Below are 16,660 nucleotides of genomic sequence, written 5' to 3' on the forward strand. Positions count from 1 at the left end.
TGCAAGCCATACTAAGCTGATAAGTGTCAATAACTTGTACAACATATACAACACCGAAGACAAGTAAAAGCAATTTGATGAGTCATGGTCTATCAAAGCAAGCTACATTACTACTCTAATCTATCTTAAGAGGTCACACATGATTACAATCTTTTTTGTGTGCAAGTCAAGCTTATCTATTTTACACGTAACAACTTGTAGAACATTACAAAATTGATGTTTGCTAATAACTTCTAGAACACTACAACACTTGACATGTAAAAGGAATTTGATGAGTCATGACCTACTAAAGCAAGTTACATTACTAGTCTCATCTATCTTAACAGGCCACACAAGATTACAAACTAAGTTCTGTGCAAGCAATGCTTATCTAGTTTACACATAAACTTGCATAACATTACAAACTTAGTTTCAGAAAATTAGGCAACCTAGATTAGTGTTTATTTGTAAAGTGAATAAGATGAGTCATGTGTGTTATCACACCTTTTTTGTGGTGGAATGATAGTGCCACAAAACACAACATACCAAAAATTGATTTCGGGAAGCATCCAAGCACTTTCCAGGAAAGCAAATGCCAATTGTGAAAGAGATCATGCCATGGCAGCTATAAATAGGCCTGTAGCATGATGACCATCCTTCCTCATTCATCATTCTCATAAGTAGAGTGTATCATTCAAGCCAAGCAAGCAGTGGTCAATACAAATCCACCATGAAGACCTTTCTCATCTTTTCCCTCCTTGCTATCGTGGCGACCACTCCAACAACTGCAGTTAGATTTCCAGTGCCACAATTGCAGCCGCAAAATCCATCTCAGCAACAACCACAAGAGCAAGTTCCGTTGGTGCAACAACTACAATATCCAAGGCAACAACAACCATTTCCACCACAACAGCCATATCCGCAGCCGCAACCATTTCCATCACAACAACCATTGCCGCAACGGCAACCATTTCTGCCACAACTACCATATCCGCAGCCACAACCATTTCCACCACAACAACCATATCCACAACCGCAACCACAGTATCCACAACCACAACAACCAATTTCACAGCAACAAGCACAATAAGCACAACAACAACAACAACAACAACAACAACAACAACAACAACAAATCCTTCAACAAATTCTGCAACAACAACAACTAATTCCATGCAGGGATGTCGTCTTGCAACAACACAACATAGCGCATGCAAGCTCACAAGTATTGCAACAAAGTAGTTACCAACTGTTGCAACAATTATGTTGTCAACGGTTGTGGCAGATCCCCGAGCAGTCGCGGTGCCAAGCCATCCACAATGTTGTTCATGCTATTATTCTGCAACAACAACAACAACAACAACAACAACAACAACCGTCGAGCCAGGTCTCCTACCAGCAGCCTCAGCAACAATATCCATCGGGCCAGGGCTCCTTCCAGCCATCTCAGCAGAACCCATAGGCCTAGGGCTCTGTCCAGTCTCAACAACTTCCCCAGTTCGAGGAAATAAGGAACCTAGCGCTGCAGACGCTACCGGCAATGTGCAATGTCTACATCCCTCCATATTGCTCGACCACCATTGCGCCATCTGGCATCTTCGGTACTAACTGAGAAGAGAAGAACTTGTACTAGATATATGAAACACCATTTCCTTAGTCCATGGTTTGGTCGTTGTAGCGGTGACAAAATAAAGTGACATGCACTATCATGTAAGAACCCGAACTATACTAGTTCAAACTTGGGAATAAAAGACAAACACATGTCTTGTCTGCATATGATTGTTTGTTTGAGTTCCATTCATGTGCCCGTTCACAAGTTCACCCCTAATTATATATATTACACAATAAGTAGATATTTATGTTTCATTAATCTAAATATAACAAAATGAGTCTGAAACTTGAATTAAATTGAAGTATTTTCTTGGACTTTCAAATTAAGTATTATTAAAGTAGTAAGGACTATCCACATCCTTGGCTTGCCCTTGATCAATTATTTCCAGAGAAGCATTCAATTCATCAATCAATTACATTGGTTTTTGTGACTGGTACTTCTCCTCATCATGAGTATCATTGCGACTACTCCAAATCGCCCACATAACCGAAGCATTAATAGCGCTCTTCTTGCATCAAGGAAATATGGATCGAAGATATCACTTGACCATGTTTCCGGGTGCAACCTTGGGAGTTTTATGTCAAAATATTCTCAAGGAGAATCCAAGAATAAACTTGCATGCTCATGTGTGATAAGGGCATATGAAGTAACATTTCCTCCCCATGGCCACACATAGGGCACACACATAACCCCATCACATGCCTTTTTAGTTATGCATATGAAGGTAGGATGTTTTTAATTACTCTCCACCAAAATACTCTTAACTTGGCTTGTACCCTAAGCTTTCGTTGCCTTTTCAATTTCTCTTCCCCGCTAGACAAACTAGACAGTCCATCTACCACACCATACCTTGTGTCCATCATGGCTCTGTACAACAATTGAACAGGACAAATGTCATTTCTTTACGATACCCACGACCAAGTGTCCTCTGCTGGATTGTTTGGTCGTGGCATATTAAGGATGGACACCTCATCTGATGGGACAAACACCTAACGAATGAAAGGAGTGTTCCAGCCGCCCATGTTTTTCTTCTCGATAAGATGAGCTACAAGTTGGACTGGAGTTTCTCATGCACCATAGTGGTTTCATCAGCGGCATGCCCTGCACACATTTATCATGCCATATCTTTGTAGTGTGCATTCCCAATTTGTCACAACATACCCTCCTTCAAACCTTTTTGCCTTTCAGAATAGCACGCCAAGCTAGCGATGCACTATGCAGTAACCCACATTTGAAAAAAAAAAGAATCTCATTTCATGGTATCTTCCACGAAGGACCCTCGCACATGAGTTATCTAGATAGAAATAGCCATGTATGTTTAGCAAACTTTGCATAAGTGAATAGATCAAGGTCGTGGAAACCCAAGCCTCCAATTACACCCAGCCTCTCTACCAACAAGATGTCCAAAGACATCAAGGATACACAAAGCCAAAAAAGAAAATAAAAAGAGCAGAAGAAAAAAAATACCCTGCCATGGTGATCAATCACTAGAATCAGCAGCACTCTAACCACCACCGAAGACAATGCCCGAATTACAAAAAAGGTTCTCCAAAAGCAACGCCCCCAAGAAGGAAACAATGCACAAGCATTGTCGTTGCCCGATCGAAGATCATGGGTTTTCACCCTGGAAAAATTTCGAGTTCACTAAAAAATAATGCCTTCAACAAGGCCATTGCCAAGTACAACCAATAAGGGCCAGACCTTGGGTTTTCACCATAGGAATTGAGACTCGATACTCGAGGAGTACCACCAAAAATGCAGTCCGCAAGTGTTGCCGCCCCCGCTTGCCGAGGGCGCTGTTGCAAGTCGCCAACCACCTGTCATACATTTGTCGTCGCATCCAATACACCCTTCCGCTGAAGCTTCAAGACCTCCAACCGCAGCCGCCATGACTTTCTCCTAGTCTATCAATGCCTTGAGAATCTTGAGTTAGACATGTCCAATGACATAAATAAGAAATCGAAGCTTCGTGCCACGTCCTCTTGAGGCCGTGCTGGCTGATAATATTAGCGTGCATGACCGGAGCGTTTCCGATCTAGATATCCAGGGGCGACATACACCAATCCATATAGATCTCCGCTCGGTAAGACCGGAACTCATCAACGGCCAGATCCAAGAGGTCGACATCCGGTAGAAAGATGACTTGGCGGAAGAAGAGCATCAGGGCCAAACCGCCATTATTAGTCCGAAGCTAATAGCCCCCACGCCACCCTCCTCTCGATCCAGACCTGCAGAAAATGATCAACAACGCCGCGCCGTGCCACTCGCATCCATGGAGGCTTGAACTTGGCAAGACGCGAACCATGGCTGGAGACGGGGACCAGCCACTCCTGGTCGGATCCGGTGACTCCTAGTCCCACCACTGCCACTACGGCGGCACCGCGTGTAGCCTACAAGCCCATCCATGATGATGTCTGATTAGAAGGATACATGGATATACAAATGAAATGGCCCTCGTTATCCCTCCAACAATATATATAAAGCTTATTGGGACATGAGAAAGCTCGCACAATTTTATAGTGGCTATGGAAATGTGTTGCCAGACAGAGATATAAGATTTTCGTTTGGCATCCAGACCGCTTGTGTCATCCTTAATCGATGACCACTCTAATTTTTCCGGCGGGCCTTCCCTGTGGTACTGCAGCCTTACATGTGTATGGATTTCATACAGCTATTCTGTCCAGTCGGAAAAGGAGACAACCAAAATTACTTGGAGTTGATAACTAATATGTTTCCTTTAACTACCACGTGCACGACGAGGATTTACGGCACGCAAGTGCAGGGGCAGGTACTGGTGCCGCCTTTTTATTCTAGCCTCCAATTTTCAAATTTCTATATCTTTCAAACAAAAAAAATCAACTTAAGTTATGTTTTCATATTCGTGTTTCTTGCCGCCAGCGCTTTGAAATAATATTCATTTTGAATATATTTTGGCAATTTTTAAACACAATGTTAATTTCCATTGTTTAAAACTTAGTACGAGCGACCGATAATATTCAATTATTTTGTGTCTCTGACCAACAGAAAAAAATGCTTGAAATTGCATCTTTGAAACTTGTTGAAACTGGGCATTTTCTAATGCAAAAGCGGTAAGTTTTCATCGTTGAAACTTAAAGGTTTTTGATGGATTTTCTTCTTTACTGTGCCCTACTTCATGAATCGTGAGACAAATCGAGCAGGTGGCAGGGCTTGGCCAGTGAGTGCCCTTGCACTTAGGTGCCCCAGCGAATTTCCACTTGCATCGTAGCATTCTTTTTCCGAGTCCTGCGAACGAACGATGGTGCATACAAAAAGTCTATCCTATATGCGTACATGTGCATGATCAAAACATGTTTGTACGTGCATCTGCTATAAATCTCGACCATTTTGAACACAAATCATGACCATTAAAATACATGATTAGTGGATCATACTATCGTAACCTATGTGAGATCATGTGGAGTAATATATTATAGTATATAGATAGATCTATGTTGTATTTTTTTTTGTTAGAAAAATATCTGTCATTACATATTTAGATTTATGCATCTGTTCTTGCCAAAAAAATCACTAACATTTCACAGTGGAAAGTTTGTAATTATATCATATTGAACACCAATGTTTTCCCGCAAAAGAAAATAATGCCTATGCATATGCTTTTATATTATTATTATTGTTTCAAATATATCCATATATTATTTTTGGTTGTACAACCATAATTTTCTTATCCCTCTCGTTCCACTAAATGCTCCTAGTCACTGAATTATATACACCAAATAAACCCCTTTGCACGTCGTTAATGACCAAAAAAAGTTGATGCTGGCTATGTTCTCTGATGTCAGCATGATATCATATATAGTGATTAGCATGAACGAATCCCTTTGACTCATGCGTACTCCCTTTGGAAAGAAATATAAGAGTGTTTACATAACTAAAGTTGTGATCTAAACACTCTTATATTTCTTTAAAGAGGGAGTATAAATTAAGAAGTGCAAGATAAAGAAATGCTGGTCCTTGATTTGTTGTTGACTCTTATATTCTTTAGGGAGGAAGTATAAATTAAGAAGTGCAAGATAAAGAATGCTGATCCTTGATTTGTTTTTGACGTCAGCATGCCATCATTACCTTGTAGTTATGATACAAATTGGATCTTTCATACAGAATTGGAGGCTTGCTCCTTTGATCCGCACACGCTTAAACACAAAGAGCATGTATATGTTTTGTCTCCGGATTTCAACTCGTGCTTGGCCAACAAATATGGTCTGATCGGGACATCGGGTAGAGGAAAAGGCAAGTTTGCTAATACGCCTGGAGGAAATGCCTTTGATTAGGGCATCTACAACAGCGACCAGTAAATTTCCACCCGCAATTTGTTGGAATTCCGCCTTCAGAATCGATTACATCAGATACGAGGAACACACGCACACAAAAAAGTGACAGCCAAAGGCCCTTGTCGTGCCCTCTTTTCTCTTTATTTTCTTGTTTCTCAACTCACGGTATTACAAATCCGATGCACCGGTGTGCATATATATAAACGACCTCACGAGCTATAGCTATCTAACCTAAACCGACTCAAACAACTACTCCTGGCCACACACACGTTGGAACATAACTAGGACACGGGCAGCATGCATGCTAATTCCTAATACTACACGGCTTGCAAAACGGTCACCCCACGTACATCTCAACTTACCTAGTTAATTATCCGGCCAGCTTGATCACGATTACACCAAACTAACTCAGGCATTGTTTGGATTATCCCAACAATCACCCCTAATCCAAACATCCGTCTCTTTATCCAACGACACACGAGACACGCAGACGACCACCTGTTCATCTTGTCAGGCTGGCTGCCTCCGGTGACGCAACTTACCGGACTGCAACTTCGCTCTCCTTGCAATGATGATCACCACTTCATCTCACCGCAACTTCGTTTGCATACCAACTCATAGATTTTAACCAATGAATACCCGGACTACCAGCCACGCTGTCACATCTTAGCGTGCTACATGCAGACTAAACACATAGCCTCATGCATGAACTCAACTTAACTGGTGTCTGTCCATCTTCACGTTGATCTTCATCTTCTCATCGGTTGAATGCACGCGGGGAGGCACAACTCTTCACCCACCACATCTCCACTTTCCCATCATCGTTGGTGACACAACTTACCAAACAACGCTCCCTGTCGAGCGGCAATACAACTCGCCATATACGTGCAACCACTGGTAGAAAACCACCCATTAGTCCCGGTTCGTAAGGGCCTTTAGTCCCGGTTCAGGAACTGGGACTAATGGGTCGTTACTAATACCTCAACCCATTAGTCCCGGATCAAACACGAACCGGGACCAATGTGCCTCCACGTGGCCCTGTGCGCCGAGCCCAGTCAGGGGGCCTTTGGTCCCGGTTGGTGGCTCCAACCGGGACCAAAAGGCATCCACGCGTCTGCATTCCAGTGGCTGGGGTTTTTTTATGAAAGGAGGGGGGTTGGGGGTTTTGGGGGGTTAATTTAGGTGTTTCGTATATTGTGTTAGCTAGCTAATTAATAGAGAGAAGTGTCCTCTCTTATGTCCGTGCTTGGTCGACGCTACGTAGTATATATACATAAGTGATCGAGAGAACCATTTAGTACAGAAGTTCGTCATGCATACCGAGAGAAGTGATCGATCGACCTCTCCTTCTCCGAGAGATTGGTCGAACAACAAGTTTTTTACTGGCTACATACATGTACAATCTATATAAGATCTCTTAATTACAAACCCCTAGCATTTGAAATCAACTTCCACATGGTATTCTCCGGCTTTACTGATGACGTGTTCAAGAAAGAATCCCGCCAATTCCTCTTGAATTGCTTTCATGCGATCTGGTGGTAGGAGTTCATCCCGCATCTGCCACGTCTAATTAATTTGAAGAAGGGGGTTAATTAATACATATATATGAATCAAACTCAACAGAAATGATGGTGTAATAAAATGAAATTGTGAAAGCTTACGCACTTCATATTGTCTTCTAGAGTAGCCCCGCTTGTTTTTCAAAGTCGCGTTGTGGATGAACTCGCACACGTAGTATCCACAGAAATCATTCCCTTCCTCCTGCCACAAGCACTTTACGAGAAATATAGGTCAATCAAACTGATAATGAAGCATTATAAATGGCATTGATGAAAGTATAGCTATAGAATCAACGGGAGATGCGCGCAACTAGCTAGCCAGTAGTACTTACTTTCGGGTATAAATATCGCAGCTCCTTCGGCAGTCCCGGAGCTTGTGCGGTGAACTGTTTCCAAACCCTGCAAGACAAAGACAATAATTATTATTACTTGAGATATCAGGAAATGAACAAAAAGTTGCCGATATGGTGCGATAATGATCGATTGAACTTACTTGCTGAGCATTTCAGTCATGTCCGCATAGGTGCTGGGATCTTTCCGTCTGGAGTCTAAGACGGTTACTAGTCCACGCTCAAGCTTAATCTCCAGAAGAATATAGTGGTACCTGCACACACATGCATAACTCATCAATTACATTAACCTCGCTTGAGTAATAAGGGAAACCAAATATGCACACGACAGTAACACTCACGGGCCGTTGTAAGGAAAGAGTATGGTATCTTTGTTTTGATTTTTGATTAACGATTGTAGCAAGTTGTCCTCGGCCTCTTCGACGTTCTTTTCAACCAGAAATACATCTATGATATTTGCGTTAATGAACCCAATATCATAGATTTCATTTTTTTGCACTCGACGATCTTCAATCTGCATAATATATTGAGGATAATTAATTATAAATACATGCAATGAAAGAGCCGAGCTATATATAGAGACTAATGACAGAAATAGTACTTACAGGCAGTAGCAAAAGACCATTAATTTATCGAGGGCCTTTTGATTGAAGAACTCAAAGAACTCCTCAAATGGAACACACAACACATCATTTGAAACAAGGTCGTGCTCCTCTTTAATTTTCAGATACAAACTGTTCGTCCCCTCAGACTCTCTGCAGGTTTTCATGTACCAACTATGGAATCTTCGCATCATTGTTGTCAGAGATTTTTCATCTTTGACGAGAGGCTTCCCGTACTCGTATCTGAATACGTCCACCTCCATGAAATCAGGAAGTGCATCGTCAGGCAGGTAATCTTCAAGATTGCCATAACCGGCCACCGTCCCCGGAGGATTAGACACATTGAGCGGGGGGGCACGATTGATGTGCTTGTTCGCCGAGCCGGGCAATTTTTTTCCCCTTTGCTCGTTGTTCTTTTGACCTTTTATCACTAACAGTAGTTCCCGACCGCTTGGCTTCGAGATATGTCTGTTCAGTAATGCGCTCATAGTTGGTTCTCGGCGGAGACTTTGGTGGTTTCCTCAGGGCATCGAGAGTGCGCTTTGCTTTCACCGGATCTACCTTCTCCTCCGAAGGTGGATGTATCTTTGCTTTCACCCCTTCAAAGAACTCCTTCACGTGGGCCTGCACGATCGTATTGTTTTCCTCGGTCCTCTCATACGGTAACTTCTCTAGAGGCTTTAGAGGTGTACCGTATCTGTATTGCCTCTCTCTTCTTGTGTTGCTAGACGCCGGAGCAGACGGAGCGGCTGCGGCGTCTGTCTTCTTTCATGCTTGCTTACGAGGCGGAGGAGAAGGACTACGACGCGCCGGAGCAGCCGGGGCAGCGGCGGGTCTCTTCCGCCCTTGCTGGCGAGGCGGAGAAGGAGGAGGCGGAGTGCCGCCACGCGCCGGAGAAGGAGGCGGAGTGCCACCAGGCGTGCCCTGATCGTCACTCGCCGGAGGAGGAGGCGGTGGAGGAGGCGGAGTGCCGCCACGCATGCCCTGATCGTCACTCGCCGGAGGAGGAGGCGGTGGAGGAGGCGGAGTGCCCTGACTCGCCAGAGGAGGAGGAGGAGGCGGAGGCATCCATTTCAGAAGGTTGATGAGCTCCTTCCGCCATAGGCATGGAGTCTTCAGAGAAGAACCCAGCCTAGTCTCCCCTTCACCGGTAGGGTGCTCAAGCGCGAGGTCCTCAAATCCCTCCGTTATTTCATCCACCATCACCTTAGCAAATCCTTCTGGAATCGGCTGGCAGTGATAAGTTGTGCCGGGTCCACTAGGATAAACTTGGCCAACAGCCGCCTTGACCTTCAAATTCATCCATCGCGCCATAATGTGGCAATTTTGAGACTCCGTGATACCATCCACGGGATAGCTGGCAGGAGCCGTCAAGACATGCTCCGGCTGAAGCATCTCGGTGGAAGCAACGCTGCTTCTCCGCTGAGATGGCGGGGTAGCTTAGGGGGAAGCTTCGGCATGTTGTTTGTTGCGATCTGCTGCTTCTCGTTCCTCTTCTTGATCCTCTAGCCCCATTACCCTTCCAAGCAGCGCCTGCATTTGGTCCTGCTCCAGTTTCTTCCTCCTCTCGTGGGTTTTGTAACCCCCTGCGTCTGGAAAACCAACCTTCCACGGAATGGAGCCTGGCGTGCCTCGTGTCCGTCCAGAGTGCTCGGGATTCCCAAGGGCCATTGTGAGCTCGTCCTTCTCCCTGTTTGGAAGGAACATCCCTCGCTGCGCTGCATCGATATAGTGTCGAAGGTTCTTGACTGGTGTTTGCAGTTGCTCGTCCGTCCACTGACACTTCCCTGTTACAGGGTCCAAGGTTCCGCCAGCCCCGAAGAACCAAGTCCGACAATGGTCTGGCCAGCGCATTGTCTCTGGTTCGATCCCTTTTTCAAGCAGATCATGCTCAGCCTTGGACCACTTAGGCCGGGCTTTGAGGTAGCCACCTGACCCCGTGCGATGGTGAAGCTTCTTCTTCGCAGCATTTTTCTTGTTTGTCTCCGACATCTTCTTACTCTTTTCCGATGTCTTGTGGGCCACAAATGCGTGCCAGTGATCTTTGATCTTCTCATATTTAACGATGAATTCTGGTGTCTTTTTTTTCTCGACAAACTGGTTCAGCTCTTTCCTCCACCTCCTCATTAGGCTTGCCATCTTCTTAAGAGCACAAGACCTGATTAATTGCTCTTTAACTGGCTTCTCCGGATCCTCTGTCACGCCCAAGATGCGGCCCTATCCTAAAGGAACTCGAAGGTCCCACCAAGTATAGAAGCGCATCTTGAAGACGCTTTTGCAAGGTGGATATCATTACATCAACATTACATAATAGATGGGGATACATACAAGAGGCATACAATGCCACACGAATACAACATCATACATAAGAGATCAACATCCGACTACGGATGGAACACAAATAGAAACTCAAACAACATCCACCCTGCTAGCCCAGGCTGCCGACCTGGAACCTATCCCCTGATCAAAGAAGAAGCAGAAGAAGAACTCCAATACAAGCAAACATCGCTCTCGCGTCATGATCATCGCATAACCTGTACCTGCAACTGTTGTTGTAGTAATCTGTGAGCCACGAGGACTCAGCAATCCCATTACCATGGGTATCAAGACTAGCAAGGCTTAATGGGAAAGGAAGGGGTAAAGTGGTGAGGTTGCAGCAGCGGCTAAGCATATATGGTGGCTAACATACGCAAATGAGAGCGAGAAGAGAAACAAAGGAATGGTCATCAACTAGTAATGATCTAGAAGTGATCCTGAGCTCCTACTTACGTCAATCATAACCCAGAAACCGTGTTCACTTCCCGGACTCCGCCGAGAAGAGACCATCACGGCTGCACACACGGTTGATGCGTTTTAATTCGGATCTGGTGTCAAGTTATCTACAACCGAACATTAACAAATTCCCATCTGCCACATAACCGCGGGCATGGCTTTCGAAAGATAATACCCTGCAGGGGTGTCCCAACATAGCCCATGATAAGCTTTCGCGATCAACGAAGGATATACCTTCTCCCAGGAAGACCCGATCAGTCTCGGAATCCCGGTTTACAAGACATTTCGACAATGGTAAAACAAAACCAGCAAGACCGCCCGATGCACCGACATCCCGATAGGAGCTGCACATATCTCGTTCTCAGGGCAACACCGGATGAACACTACGTACAACTAAAACCAGACCTCAAGTTTCCCCGAGGTGGCGCTGCAAGTGGCTCTAGTTCGGACCAACACTTAGACAAGCATTGGCCCGGGGGGGCTGAATAAAGATGACCCTCGAGAGAGCGACTCCCAAGGGAAAAGTAGGTGGTGGTGAGGCAAATGGTAAAACCAAGGTTGGGCCTTGCTGGAGGAGTTTTATTCAAAGCGAACTGTCAAGGGGGTCCCATAAATCACTCGACCGCGTAAGGAACGCAAAATCCGGGAACATAACACCGGTATGACGGAAACTAGGGCGGCAAGAGTGGAACAAAACATCAGGCATAAGGCCGAGCCTTCCACCCTTTACCAAATATATAGATGCATTAATTAGATAAGAGATATTGTGATATCCCAACATAATCCTGTCCATCATGGAGCAATCTTCAACTTCACCTGCAACTGACAATGCTATAAGAGGGGCTGAGCAAAGCGGTAACATAGCCAAACAACGGTTTGCTAGGAAGGGTGTCAAAGGTTAGAGGTTCATGGCAATTCGGGAGGCTTGAAGAGCAAATGATAGGTAACGCATCATAGCGATAGAACGAAGCAACTAGCATAGCAATGATAGTAGTGAGATCCAGGGTAGCGGTCATCTTACCTGAAATCCCGCTAGGAAGAAGAACGAGTCCATGAAGAAGACAAGCGGACGTAGTCGAACGAATCCTCACAATCGCAACATTACCGGAACTAAGAAGCAACACCGGAAAGAAACAAACAACATGGTAAATTCACAAGCATAAACATGGCATGATGCACAAACAAGTGTGATGCATGTCCGGTTTAATGAGGCATGGCAAAGTGCAACAAACAATACTACAAGTTAAGTGGAGCTAAATATGCAACGAGTTGCATATTGACAAAACACCACATCAATTATTTAGTTCTCTCTCGGTTATGCTACTCATCAATATTAAATGTTGTTAAACATGGCAAGGGGTGAAGCATAAAGAAACTCCCTAACAAGGCAAGTTTAAATGAGGCCGGAAATAAGAAACAACAATTCCGGAAAATCCCCATGTGCATATTTTGATTTGATACTGTTCTGCCCTAAACCATATTTTAAGGTTGTTAACCAGGAAAATAAAGTGCACCATGTTAAACTAGGCATTTTTCCACCCCATTTACATATAAAGTTTATTAAAATTGGAGCTACGGTTATTTAGTTATGAAATAAACCATTTTAACATGGCATTTGAGCAAATTTAAACAAACAACAGTTTAAACATTTTAAACATGGATGAAAGTGGCATATTATTAATCTACACAAAATTCTAAGCATTTTACATGTTTTAATCATTTTAATCCAATGCACGGTTCATGAGTTATTATATGCATGATGCTTATGGGTTTTTCTGTAAAACAGTAAACTCCTGGATAAATAGCAAAATCGTTCCGCGGAAAAAAACATGGATAGGGCCGAATCTGGACGGCCCAAAAGTGCACAGGAGAGGGGGCGGGGGCTGCTCACCCTGGGCCAAGGCCCGGTTGGTGCAGCAGGCCGGCTGAGGAGGCGCTGGGGAAAGAGGCTGCTGGGCTGATGCGGGTGAAGGGCGACGCGGTGGCCCAGGCACGCTGGCGGCGCGGTCAACGCGAGGCACGAGGGAGCGGGCGCCTCGTCCTCTGCTCGTCAGGAAGCAGAGCAGCGGCGGCGGGGTGCTCTCCGGCGAGGGCGCAGCTTGGGAAGGCGGAGAGGAAGGTCGGCGAGAGGCGCATGCGTCAGTTTCAACGACGATGCAGATGAGGCACGAGAGGTCGACGCGGTTGTGCATGGCTGCTGGAGCTGCTCGAGCAGAGAAGAAGTCAGCGATGGCTGGGTCGTTGAGGACCTCGTCGGCGGCACAAGCAGGAGGGAAACGGTCAGGATCCAAGGGGGAGGACGCACGGGCTCGTCTGTTTCTTGTCCCGGGCAAAGAGAGACAGAGAGAGGTGAGACAGGGAGAGGGAAAGGAAGAGAGGGCGCGAGGGAGGCCCGACGGCGTGACCTGGAGGAGCTGGTGATCATCGACGGTGAGACGAGGCGGGGGTCGTGAGGAAGACAGCGGAGCTCTGGATCGGGAGGAGCTCGGCTCTCCTCGGGCGTTGCACAGCGCGGAAGGGATGCAGGGAGCAGTGGGAGGAGGAGGCGCGCACGGGAGGGGAGCCATGGGTCTTGGGTGCGTGCTCGAGCTTGAGCAGCGAGCTCCTCTTGCTCGGACGCGGGCGTCGCAAGGACGAAGGACGGCGAGGTGGCGGCTCGGGCTTCGGTGGCGTGGTGAGGAGCTTAGGCAGGGAGGTGGATCGAGGAGGGGTTGGATTTGGGTTGGCTGGTGTTGAACGAGGGGGGATTTGGATCGGGGAGGATCCCGATGTAGATGGTGGCGATGCTAGGGTAGGATCCCTAGAAATTAGGTGGTTTGTCTAGGTTAGTTAGGTGGGGTCTATATATAGCAAATGCATTAGGTCCCTCCGATCGTAATCGGACGGCCGAAAAAATAGGCTAGAGAGTCCAAATAAGAAAACGGAGGTATTTGATAGACGTTTGGGGATGATCCGGATCCATCGGTAACGACAGACCGGTTCGGGTTCGGGTAAGATTCGGACACGCACACGAGGGGTCTGAGAGAGGTCAACGAGGGCAAGGGCCTGCCAAAATAACAACGGAGGCAAAGAGAGAAAGGGCAACTGCGAACGGCTACGAGTTTTTATAAAAACATGTGGATGCAATGCACATGATGCCATGAGATGAAATGCATGACATGAACAAAATGCAAAAACAAAATACAAAAACCCAACCACGAAGGAAAATAAAATATCACATCTACGGAAAAGGCAAGAGTTGGAGTTATGAATGTGGAAAGTTGTATCCGGTGCGTTACAACACTCCACCACTACGAGAGGATCTCGTCCCGAGATCTGGGATGGCGCCGGAGAGAAAAACGGAAGAGGAAGAGAGAAGGTAAACCAAGTCGCTTCTTTGACGAACGAGTGAAACCACAAACCTTGAGAGGTTGAGCAATTTAAAAGAAAGGGTACAACAGAGATGAACGAGATTGCAAACAACCCAGTAGAAAAGAGGAACAAGGAGTATTACGAGAACATGAAGGTTGAAAGACATGGAAATAAGAGCTTCATGAACGAAAAGAATATGACAACCTCGGTATAATGAGATAGCCAAGGAACAAGAATGACCGAATTTGGACAGCACTCCGGTAGAAAAGAGAAGAAAACTTGATGAGATGAAAAGACATTGAAGAGATGATACAACACTCCGGTTAAATGGATAAGCAAGAAAAGAACACGATCCTCACAAAACGAGGTGATGGGTGAAGGGCGCAACATCACAATACCTCCGGAACGAAAGAATAGAAGCTAGACCGTTGGGATAAAGGGATGGAGAAGAAAATGACAACTTCTACCACAATTGAATTTGGAAGGCATCCTTGCAAGAAGGTTAGAATAGAGTTGTTGGAAGACCAACAACGAAAAGAATAAGTTTGTAGTGGGCTTATGGAAACATCTCAACATTATGAGGTGACAACCGACCACTAAAGGAAACAATTGCTAGCTTTAGATCGACGAAGAGATGAACACTTCTTCCACCAAGATGATAAAGAGATAACTTGGATCATTGATAAGCACCACAAAAGCAACATTCCTTAGGGAAGGCTTTAGGTGAAATATGACACAAGATAACTCCAACAACGAGGTTGATGGTTGAAAAGATCTCTTGAACAAAGAGAAAATGATGGATTTAAATATCTCATTCTTAACAACTTGCGAATCATGAAACACGAAGTGAAATTGTCAAGAATGACATAAGACCACCCCAAAAGGTAGAAAGAATTGCACTTCGGGATGCACGATGAAGAATGCTTGAACTCCTCAAAACAAAACATGTGTTGAGCACCATGTTTAATTTTGAGCATAGCTTGGCTGATCTTAACTTCAAGAGAAATCTTGAAGAACAATTGAAGAATGAAAAGAATCCTTGATGAACCACCATGTAGAGCCTCCATGAAGAACTCCGGTAAAAAAAGGATGATAAAAAAGAAAGGGAAGTTGAAAACACAAGGTGAAGCCTTGCCATGATTTAGATGGAGCTTCGCGATGATATAACCGAGAGAACTTGGAACTCCGAAAAGAAAAGATGATCTTAGAACCGAGAATTTATTCCTCAAGAACAAACTCCAAATGAAACAATTTATCACTTGGATGAAACAATAATAAGAATTACATTATGCCTATCCTTCACCAATTTAAATTGATGACAAGCAACGGATTTGGCATACTACTTATTCCTGTAGAAAGAATTAAAAGAGATATAGCGCAAGCTTGAGAAGGTATTGATGGAATCACCGGTGGGATTTGGAAACAACGAATGAATTGATATGATAACGAAGGAAGTGAAATCTTGAACGAACCACCATAAGAATTCAAAATGAAAGTAGCAAAGGCACAATTCACCGGGAAGAGTTGGAAAACGAATGAAGATACTTGAGGGGATTTAGATACCTGAGAACGAAGAGATCATGAACTGATTAGAGGATATCTGAACGATTCATTGATAAGATTTGGAGAACAATAGCTACACACTGAGAATGAAGAATTATGGCATGATGGCCTTCGGAGGAAAGAAATGGAAACAACTCATGAAATGCTCCGGATGGTAAGAAAAGAATTGTCACAATCAAAACAATTATGAGGATAGCATGAAGCTAGAACCATGAATCTTCAAGAGAATGGACCAAGATTTAAGAGAAACTCTTCTTCGGTCTTCACATGTTGAGAATGATCATGAGAACCACCATGACAATTGTTGAGGCACTCCGGAATGAAAATTGGAAAGGTTGAACCTATGATGAAAGGAATTTGAAAGATCTTGGAGAAAGACATATGACTGATGATAACCATTCTTACGTCAAACTTTGAAAAGAATTTTAGAAGCTCCGAGAAAATTAGAAGAGTCAGGTAAGATCCTGGGAAAAGACCTGTGCGTTAGGGCCCACTGAAAAGAAACACACCGTTGAACAATTTTAAAGAGAGGTTGCACCGGTTGAATTAAATGACTTGAATG

The 16,660-nt window shown here is 44.7% G+C and overlaps 1 pseudogene; it reads left to right on the plus strand.

Annotated features, from left to right (window-relative positions):
- Positions 1-647: 647 nt before the first annotated feature.
- On the plus strand, positions 648-1,753 carry LOC123135663 (alpha/beta-gliadin MM1-like; annotated as a pseudogene).
- The last annotated feature ends 14,907 nt before the right edge of the window (positions 1,754-16,660 follow it).

This window comes from Triticum aestivum, chromosome 6B (genome assembly GCF_018294505.1).
Source record: "Triticum aestivum cultivar Chinese Spring chromosome 6B, IWGSC CS RefSeq v2.1, whole genome shotgun sequence".
NCBI lineage: Eukaryota > Viridiplantae > Streptophyta > Magnoliopsida > Poales > Poaceae > Triticum > Triticum aestivum.